We start from the raw sequence: 10700 nt of genomic DNA on the forward strand, positions 1-10700 counted from the left end.
AACTCAACAATCCAGATACATTGGGAAATGTCTGCCCCAATTGTGATAAGATCGGTGAATCCTGAATCGGTCTCATTAGCCACCTGCAGATCCATCAGCAATAAATGGCTATCATTTTATGGAAGACAATCATCCTTGAACTCTGAGGGATTGCTGATGACCAGTCAATTTTAAAGATCATGTTGCTTTTTCCCTAGAAAAATATACCTCAAGGTATGATAAGAAAAAACATTTTCAATTTTAAATATTTATATGCAAATTAAATTAAACCCTATGGCTTTACCATAGATATATATGAAGACTCTGTATTGCAAGTTAAATATAAACATGCAATGAATTTGTAAATGTAAAGCCTGCAGCAAATTTCTTCACTGGGAGGGAGACATCCACTCACCCACATGCTCCCTATTTCTCTCTAATCTTGTAAGCATCAAAATGGCTTGGCTGAGAAGACATTCTAGCCAATGGGCATCCAAACTATGAAGATAAATACATGTCCTAAATCTCTCTTTTCAGGGTCTGAGTTGGGGTACATTTAAGCGCATTGTTCGAACACAGACATGCAAATTTTATTCTGTTCTTTTTAAGATTAAAAGAAAACTGGTCATGTCTTTCCACTGATGCACAGGGAATTGACATACACAGGCAAAAAGTGTTAGGCTTTATTTATGCATAGGACTTCAATGTTCAGCACCTCTGAAAATCAGCCCGACTATTTAGGTGCCTAACTACAGAGTTAGGTACCTAACTTTAGATATTCAGATTTGAAAAATTTCGGCCATAAACTCTCATTGATATAAACAAAAAGTCTTTACTCTCAGGTTTCCTCAGTTTTGATAGGAGTACTGACTTCTCAGCAGGCACGTTGCAGGGTATCCTGCCACAAAAAGAAACTGCCCTCACTAGTTGGTGATATTTAGCTATATCGGAAATGGGTAGCAGAACTGTTGGAAAATCTGCCCATTGGACTTCCAGTTACTAAAAAGCTCCCATCTCCACATCCTTTGCTGCTGGTATCTATGGATACTCTTGAGAAATGAGAGAAGGGCAAGATGATCAAAGTCCCACCTAAACCACCTACCTGCCCAGAGGCTAATACAGATACACTCTAGGAGAACCATATATTCAGATTTAAAATTGAGATGTTAAACACTTGCCTTCATACAGTTGGCTACTATTTGATTCTGCCTTATTAAGAGCTACCTGTCTGATTCCAGGTAAAATCAAGTTATGTACCAGCTGCGGTGAAGTTGGAAGAATCTGATATTAATTTATAGCTGGCCAGGGGAAGGAATGAAAACACTGGGTCTGGTTCAGCAATAGATATGGGTTGATATTAGAATTAGTTCCAGCGGATTTGAACAACATATACTCTATGAAACAATGGTACCCTCACAAAACCTGGCTTCTGGTTGGTTAGCTAATATGAATAAATTCACATACTGGTGTGCCCTACTTAGATAACTGTACTGTACGTACAAACTCAGTGCTGATCAACACGTAGAACATATTACACACAAGCTACATGATTTCGGGTTGGTTACTTAGAAGGATATTTTGGAGAGAAAATCCACAGCACAGTTCAGCAAGCATTGTTTTAAGCCTCCTCACTGCCTTCCCGCTATTGTCTACCTTTATTGTTTATTTTTATACATAGTCCTGAATGCCAATGTGGAAAAAAGTGGAGCAATCTCAGGTGGCAATTGTTAGGTAATCATCCGAAGAAGTGGGTATTCACCCACGAAAGCTCATGCTGCAAAACGTCTGTTAGTCTATAAGGTGCCACAGGATTCTTTGTTGCTTTTACAGATCCAGACTAACACGGCTACCCCTCTGATACATGAGAAATAAGCCAATTGGTTTATTAAAAAAACCCCACCTGCCCTTTAGAACCAAACAAATGGATTTTTTTAAAGGTTCAGCAATGTTTGGATACATGGCTGCCAGTTAGTCAACCAAATTACATAGCGTCTGAGTACTATGTTCAGCAAACTCTAGAATACACAATCTTCAGTTTGGAAAAATTCTTAGTTTTCACTAGTTAGTCAACTGTCCCTAGGGCTTATGAGTGAAATGAAGTACTCTCTTCTATTTTTATTTACAACATATATAACAAATTTATATCTGTAAGTGGTCTTTCCTCCTTGTTGCTGCTAAGAATAACCACACAAAATTAGTCTCTTTTTTTTGCCCTCTAACTGTATTTTATTTCAGCAGGTGCCCTTTTGTGGAGTAGCAATTCAGCTAGCACTCATGTCCCATCAGGGCACACGTATATAGACCTGCAGCTATTTATGCCAAGGAGCATTTGTCCTACTCACTGTAAATTCACATTGAATATCTGCTAGGGCTTAATAAGGCTTAAAGAAGCAGGACACACATACGGGAGTTTCTGACAAAGGCTGCTTTTAACAGACCTATCAATCTATTGTGTATTGTATTTCACTCACGCATTATGAAGTAAGACTGAGGAAAATGCTCATCTATGAAAGATTCCCCAGAGAGAAGCATGCCAACACTGCTAGTCTTTCTATACTATTATGAATGAAATTCAGTGTTTTAAGTATCAACCCCAAACAAAAAGCGCAGGAGCTTTCCACTGATTTTCATTTTCTATTTAAGTAACTGCATTAGAAGTGTATGTTATAGAGAAATGTACAACAGACACAGTGAGAACAGTATAAAGCAATACTTCTGTTTCAGAATGCAGGGTGTGACAATGAAATTGGCTGCAGTTCAAAGAATACTCCATCTTTTGGAGGCTGTCATGACAGCCAAGAATTAGGCCCTTTACATCAGTGGTGATGGGGATACTCTTAAGAAAAACTAAATCCCCCACATTTCTGTATCAATATAGCTGAGCTACACAATTCTTGGTTGTTTTTTTTCTCTCTCTCTCATTGGAACTAGTCTATTCCCAAAAAACCCACCATATCTACAGAGAAAAAGTCCTGCATTTATATAGCAAGGGCTATACCATACAACAGTGGAGCCTGATCAGTAATATATATATCACTTTGTAACTTCCTGACAAAGGTGGTTACCATTATAGTTCATGTGGGGAAAAGAATCACTATTTAGGAAAATTTAGCAAGTTTAGAAATCATTTCCACACACATTATTTAGAGATCACCACTACATTTTTTCTAGGTGGCAGAGTATCATCATGTTACAAGATGAATCTCCTTACCCCACGCAACATGTTTCTTAAATCTTCCTATAATCCAGTGGTTCCCAAACTTTTGTACTAGTGACCCCTTTCACATAGCAAGCCTCTGAGTGCGACCCCCCCTTATAAATTAAAAACACTTTTTAATATATTTAACATCATTATAAATGCTGGATACAAAGCGGGGCTTGGGGTTGAGACTGTCAGCTCATGACCCCCCATGTAATAACCTTGCGACCCCCTGAGGGGTCCCTACCCCCAGTTTGAGAACCCCTGATATAATCACCCCAGAAGGATTTAACAAAAACAAAACAAAACAAAAACCCAAGGTGGGCCTTTTTCTGTCATAGTATTTCAGTCATACTATTCCTACCCCAGTGAGTTTAAGGGAGTTATATTGTTGTAACAGAGGAAAATTTGGCCCTAAATTATCAGCCTTTAGACAGTGGACCAGAGCCTCAATTTGCATAAATTGTTGTAATTCCATTGAAGTTAATGGAGCTCCGCCATTGTACACCAGCTGAGACTCTCGCCCAATGTGTTATAGAATATTCGCTCAAATACGCCGGGGGTGGGGTGGAAACAGCGTTATAAATATTACACCAGAGGTGCCCAAACTTTTCCTGTTGCACCCTCGCCACCCTCGCCCTTACCAGTTATGGAATCCGTCTTCATCCCTCCTCCCTTGCTGCACAGTTGGCTTAGCAGAGGAGCTTGGGATGAAGGCAGAGCTGGGGATGGGGGAGGAGCTGGGGCTAGAAGCCAAGAGGGAATGAGAACAGAGCTGGGATGGGGGCAGAGGAGGGGGCAAATCAGAGCTAGAGCTGGGGCTGGGGCTGGGCCGGGGGTGGAGCTGGGCCAGGGGGAGGGCAGACAGAGCTGAACCGTGGCTGGGGGTGGAGCATGGGATGGAGTGGAGTGGTGGTGGGGTCAGAGCTGGTTTGGGGGCAGAGTGGGCCTGGATGGAGCTCCCTCCCCACGGGCCTGGACTGGGCCCTGCCATGTGCTGCCCCAAATGTTTCTCTGTGCCCCCCACAGTTTGGGGACCACTGCCTTAGATGCTACCAGTTATAGGTTTTTAAATAGATTTGATGTTTGGTTGGTTTTTAATGCTTTGTTCATAAAAGTGTTAGAATCTGAAAATTAAAATATCTTCCCATACTGTAATATGATATATTTTGTTTTCCCCCCTCAATATTTGTAATACACTTAGCCAGACAAAGACACTAACAATGTGCCATTTCTGTAGTATACAGACTATTCAAGTTCCATGAACTAGACAGGATCCTTATTTCAATCTAGCACATATTTTTAATTGATCATCAGTGATTCCTTCCCCCCCTCCCGCCCCCTTATAGAGGTACTATAGTACTTGAAACTGGCAAAAGCAGTAAGTATGTTCCATCTTCTGTCAGAAGCCCTGTAGAAACAGCTGGGTTTAAATTTTGGAACCTATCCCAAATCTTGCATTTGTTTTTTTGAGCTTGTGAGATATTATAAATGTGACCCAGCGCAGACATGCTCAAAAGTAACTGATCCTTGTTTTTAGTACGGAGGTAACTGATCCTAGTTTTTAGTAGGTAGTATGTACATATTCAGATAAAACAAGACCCAACCTGAAGTTCAGGTCCTGAACATTTACTCCAAACAAACTGAAACTTGAGAGACTTTTCAGGTTTTAAAAACATTATCTTCTCTTCTCTTGCACCCTGGCACTCTAGGTTTTGGCAAGACCAGAAGTGGAAAAACAAAATACAGCAAGAGAGGCTATGACATTTCTAGCATTGCCTGAAACAGTAAAGTCTCATGAAAAATGGGATCTCCTGCATATCTAGCCTATCAAGGCCAAAGAAATTTGAATAAATTGAGAAGTTCTGTGGATTTCACTCAGAACATGAGCTGAGTGAGACTCAACATTTTTGAGTCAAAGGTGATCATACTGTCGTTGGTTTTGGTTTACCCTGGGGTCCTGAACCCAGTGTTTTGCTTTGAGTTTGAGGTTCAAATTAATCCAAAAGCTCAAGCAGAAATTCAACTGCCATCTTGTTTTTCACTCCAAATCACAACCTGGCCTGAGTTTGCTTAAATCTTGACCTGGTTTTCCAGACAATATGCAACAACTGCAGTGAACCTAGCCCAAATTTAGGGCTAATTATTTCTAGCAGGGTAGCAACCAAAGTCCCAAGTCAGGATTGGACACCACTGTGGTAGGCACTGTACAGACACACAAGAGGTTACGGTTCCTGCTCAAAGTATTTAAAAGCTACCATGAAACTCCATTTATTACAAATAGTTCATAGAGCTCTAGTGACAAGGAATAGACCTAAATGCTTCCCTGTAGACCAAGAAGTGATAGAATCTGTTCTTTTGTGGGTTTGAAAATGAGAATACATCATTTCATATATTCTGTGAAGAGTATAGAAGGCAAGGGTGTCACGGTGAGGATTTTTTTAGACAACATATTTAGATGTGCAGGTCAGTAACATTAGGAATATGAAGATGTACCAAGAAAAAATCATGCCAAACCAGCATGATTTCATTCTCTGACAGGGTAACTGATTTGGTGGATAGGGGAATGCAGTGGGCATAACATACCTGGATTTCACAAGGGTTTGACACAGTCCCACATGATATTCTGATAAGATGGAGAAATGTGGGCTCGACAGAACTACCATTAAATGGATACATAATTGGTTAAACAACCACAAACAAAGAGTAACTATTAATGGAATAGGAGTACTTGTGGCACCTTAAAGACTAACAAATTTATTTTAGCATGAGCTTTCTTGTGCTCTCACTAAAATGCTAAAAAAATTGTTAGTCTTTAAAGTGCCTTTTTTTTTTTTTTTTTTTTTTGATATAGACTGAAACCTGTTATTAATGGAATGATGTTGGATTGGAGGAAGGTCTCAAGTGGAATTTCACAGGGATCCGTTCTGGGTCCGGTGTTGTTTAAGATCGTTATTTCCACATCTAGGTCATTAATAGAGAGCATACTGATCAAGCTTGCAAATCATACAAAGCTAGTGGGGGTTGCCAATATTTTGAAAATTGAAAGGGATCTTGATAAATTGGAGACCTGGGCTATAAATGAAAATATAAAATTCACCAAAGACAAATGTAAGATGCTACACTTAGGGAAGAAAAACCAAACACAAATACAGAATGGGTGATAACCAGCTTGGCAGCTGCACTGCTGAGAAGGATCTGGGAGCTGTGGTGGATCACAACCTCAATGTGAGTCAACAATGCAATGCTGCTGTAAAAAAAATCAAATGCAATTTTAGGTTGCACTACTAGAGGCATAGCATGCAAGTCACGGGAGGTAACAGTACCGCTCTACTTTGCGGTGTTAGGCCTCAGCTAGAGTAGTGTCCAATTTTGGTCACCAATGCATAGAAAGGATGTAAAGAAACTGGAAAGATGTGAGCGACAAAGATGATCAAAGGGATAGAATGCAAGCCATGTGAGCAAAGGCTGAAGGAACTGGGTATGTTTAGTTTGGAAAAAGAGGATATTAAGGGAGGATATGGCAGTGCCCAGTCTTTAAATACTTGAAAGGCTGCCATAAAAAAGATGGAGAAAAGTTGTTCTCTCTTGCCACAGAGGGCAGGACAAGAGGCAATGGATTCAAACTGCAGCATAGGAGATTTAGATTAAATATCAGGAAAAAACTTCCTAACTGTAAGAACAGTAGGACAATGGAACAGATTGCCAAGGGAGGTTGTGGAAGCTCCTTCACTGGAGGTTTTCAAAAGGAGGCTGGATAGCCATCTGTCATGGATGGTTTAGACACAACAAATCCTGCATCTTGGCAGGGGGCAGACTAGATGACTCTTGTGGTCCCTTCTAACCCTATGGTTCTATGTCATTGTGTGCATAGGAACTGTTACTTATTCTGTATTGTATGGAAGTATCTTTCTTTTTCCAGGTGTGATGCTTAGACTGTAAGGTCTTTAGGGCAGGGATTGTCTTTTTGTTCTGTTTGTACAGTGCCTAGCACAATGGGGTCCTGATCCAAGACTAGGACTCTTAGGTGCTATAATAATAGGTGCCTAGAGGATCTAGCTGAGAGAGCGTGCTAGAAATTGTAGAGACAATCCCAAAGATTGTACAGTCTAAACAAACAAAACAAAGGGTAGGAAAAAGGGAGTCACTGCCATTTTACCCCTGGGGAACCCAAGCACAGAGATTGACTTGCTCAAGGTCACACGGGAGGTCTTTGACAGAATGGATAACTGAACGCAGATTTTTCTGAGGCCCAGTCCAGTCCCTTAAACACAATACCATTTTTCCCTGAAGGGCTTGTCTACACCGCCCCCGCCCCCTCCTCCAGTTCAGACCATGGGAGTGTGAATTGCAGGTAAGTGCCCTGGGTAGACCATGCAGGCACAAATTTAGTTTGCATTTGCAGGGACCACCCAGCATAGGTACAGTGCAGGATGCTAGCACCCCCACTCCCTTAGTCTGACCTGCAGAACGTGTAGACACGCCCTTAATACTTCATTAGTGTTTAGTCTGTGGAATTCTGGGGTGTTATTTCAAGGCAGCCTTTCTTGTGAGGGTTTCATTCCTTCTTTTACTGACTTTCATTTGGAAATGGCACTTTTCCCAGGCCAGTGAGAGCTTTTGGCACATGGAGTGCAGATTGTTTTGCTTAGGTGGTTTCTTGTCAGCCATGTATGATACAGGGGAACTTCTTTCATCTCCTCTTCAGGGTTTTGTTTTTCCTCTGTTAATTGGTTCTGCAGATCCCATATTTACTTTATGACGAGTGGCTAAGGTACATTTTCCTAACTGGAACTTGGTTTAGCTTTTTTTGGATCTCTTCTACATGTTGGGTACACTTTTCTAAAACCTGTTGTTTACACCTAATCAGTGGGGTTTCTTTGCATTTGTTGAAATCATGGAGTCTTTGTCCTTTTTCCAATGGAGCATTTTGAGGCTGCTTATTACCCCTCGCTCTTTTCTAAGATTCACTGATTCCGACAACATGCTATCAAAAAAGTCACTGGGGTGGGAAATTTGTCAATTCACCCCTCTCCCTTCCCCATCTCCATCAAGAATAAAAATTTTTAGCAATTGTTCTTTAAAATGTTAAAATGCACACTCTCTCTCTTTCTCACCAGTTCTAATAGGCAGATTTCTTATCAGCAACAGCCTAATTTGACAAGAACCTCCCAGAGATAAGTGCAAACAGCCAAGGTTTGTTCCTATACTCCTGATATCTCATCCCCATCTCTCTGCAAATGGCTTTCTTCTCATGGAAGGTAATAAGGAGCAAGTGATTTCTGGCATGATGTAGCGCTAAAGAGGAGGGTCTCTCAGGCAGTGGAAGCTCTCCTCACCTAAGGGCATGTCTACACTGTGATAAAAGACCTATGGCACAGCTGCGGCTGGCCAGGCTGGGTCAGCTGACTGAGGCGTGCAGGGCTTGGGCTGTGGTGCTATCATATTGCAGTGTAGGCGTTGGGCTGGAGCCTGGGCTCTTAGACCCTGTGCTGGGAGAGGGTCTCAAAAGCCCAGGCTCCAGGCCAAGCCCACAATGTCTACACTGCAATTTTTAGCCCCACAGCCCAAGCCCCACGAACCCAAGTCAGCTGAGCCAGGCTCTGATTCAGTGCCATGGGTTTATCATCGCAGTACAGCCATACCCATAGATTCATAGATTCCAAAGTCCCAAGGGACCACTGTGATCGGCTTGCCCGACATCCTGCATAGCACAGGACATAGAACTTCCCCAGAATAATTCCTATTGGAACTAGAGCAGATCTTTTACAGAAAACATCCAATCTAGCTTTAAAAATAGTCAGTGATGGAGAATCTACCCCGACCCCTGGCAAATTGTTCCAACAGTCAATTACCCTCACGGTTCAAAATTTATATGTCGCTTCCAGTCTGAATTTGTCTAGCTTCAATGGCCAGCCACTGGATCTCATTATACCTTTGCCTGCTGGACTGAAGAATCCATTATCCTCCCTAACCTCCCCATTTGCCTTTAAATGCACTGCTGCCACATAAACGGCAATTGTACCAATACACCAATGACCAAAAATAGGGAGTGCGTTAGTGAGCCAGTTGGGAGTAAGTCTCCCATTGACTTCAGTGCAGGGGCGGCTCTAGGCACCAGTAAAACAAGCTGGTGCCTAGGGCGCAACACATCTCTAGGGGCGCGCGGGGGGCAGCGGGGGGGGCGGCTGGGGCGCCGGTCCTGCATGCCGCGCGGCAGGCGGGAGGTCCCCCGGGACCGGGACCGATGCGACTGCCATGAGCAGGCATGGAGGGAGAGCCAGCCCACGAGCAGCACCGCCAGTCATGCCTGCTGCCTGCTGCTCCCGGGCTCCCGCCGTCCGCGCTTGGGGCGCGGCAAAAAGCCAGGCCCGCCTGCTTCAGTGAACCTGTTGTGCACCTTCTATGCCCTATGAATAAACGCTTTCCATTGCTCACGTAGTATACTAATGGCTGACCAATGCACAACCTAGCATGATTCATTGCTACTGGAGTATGGTACAGTAATCTAATTCTTCATTAAAAAATTCCAACATTTTAAATTTGGGAATTTTTATTTAGGAAGGAAAGACCACTGCAATATATCCTTACATGAGGAAAACTAGTTCCTGTTTGAAACAAAGGAGAAGAGTAGGAGGAGTTCATATTCAAATTGTTAGAGAGGTGTCTCTATTTTAAAAAGTTCCTGGGACACACAGATAGTGCTTCCCACCTCAGTAAATTCTAAAGACTCTTCTTCCTTCCCTGCCCACCTTCCAGCTTGTCTAGAACTATGGCTGCTGCTGCTTCTAAATGTCTCTCTGTGAAGGACGAGTGTCCTTCCCACTCTGTGGAAAAGCTGGAGGAGCCATTAGGATGGAAAGATAAAGGATTGGAAGGAGGAAAAAGAACAGGAGGCTGCTACCTGTCATGTGGAGAAGGGACTGTGTGACAGTCTCAGCACTTCTCCCACTTTCATGTGCTGAGCCCTCAGGGACCTTCTATTCCCATGGCCTCTTACTAAATTCTGCATGCAGCCACTATGGGCCTGTCAGAGCCTATTTCTTAGGCTAGGGCAATTGTCTTCTTTTCTTCTTTTGCTTGTGGTTGTGGTCTGAATGTATTCTAAATGATTAGACTGCTTTGTCCTGCAGCTATGTTGGGTACCCATTTGTTATATGATGTGTCATTAGATCCATAGATGCAAATGAGGAGTAAGTTGCATTATTACTGGCAGCAGAAGCAACATAATGATCTTATCAGAGGTGTTGTGTCCAAAAAAAGCTAGGGCAGAATAACTTAAATCAGCCATGGCAACGTTCTGGTAGCACAGAATTGATAAATGCTAAAAAGCTATATATATGGCATCAAAAGGAACTGATCAGTATTCTACATTCATACACATTCTATCACAGGTACACGTAGGCTAACTTTTCTAAGCAAATGCTCTTAAAGGCTTCTACAATAATTTTATTTGCCTTTCAAAACAACCCAGGATTTATTAATGCAGCAATTAGTATGCTGATCATGCACAGGATGTTTA

This window comes from Mauremys reevesii, linkage group 1, assembly GCF_016161935.1.
Source record: "Mauremys reevesii isolate NIE-2019 linkage group 1, ASM1616193v1, whole genome shotgun sequence".
Classification (NCBI taxonomy): domain Eukaryota; kingdom Metazoa; phylum Chordata; order Testudines; family Geoemydidae; genus Mauremys; species Mauremys reevesii.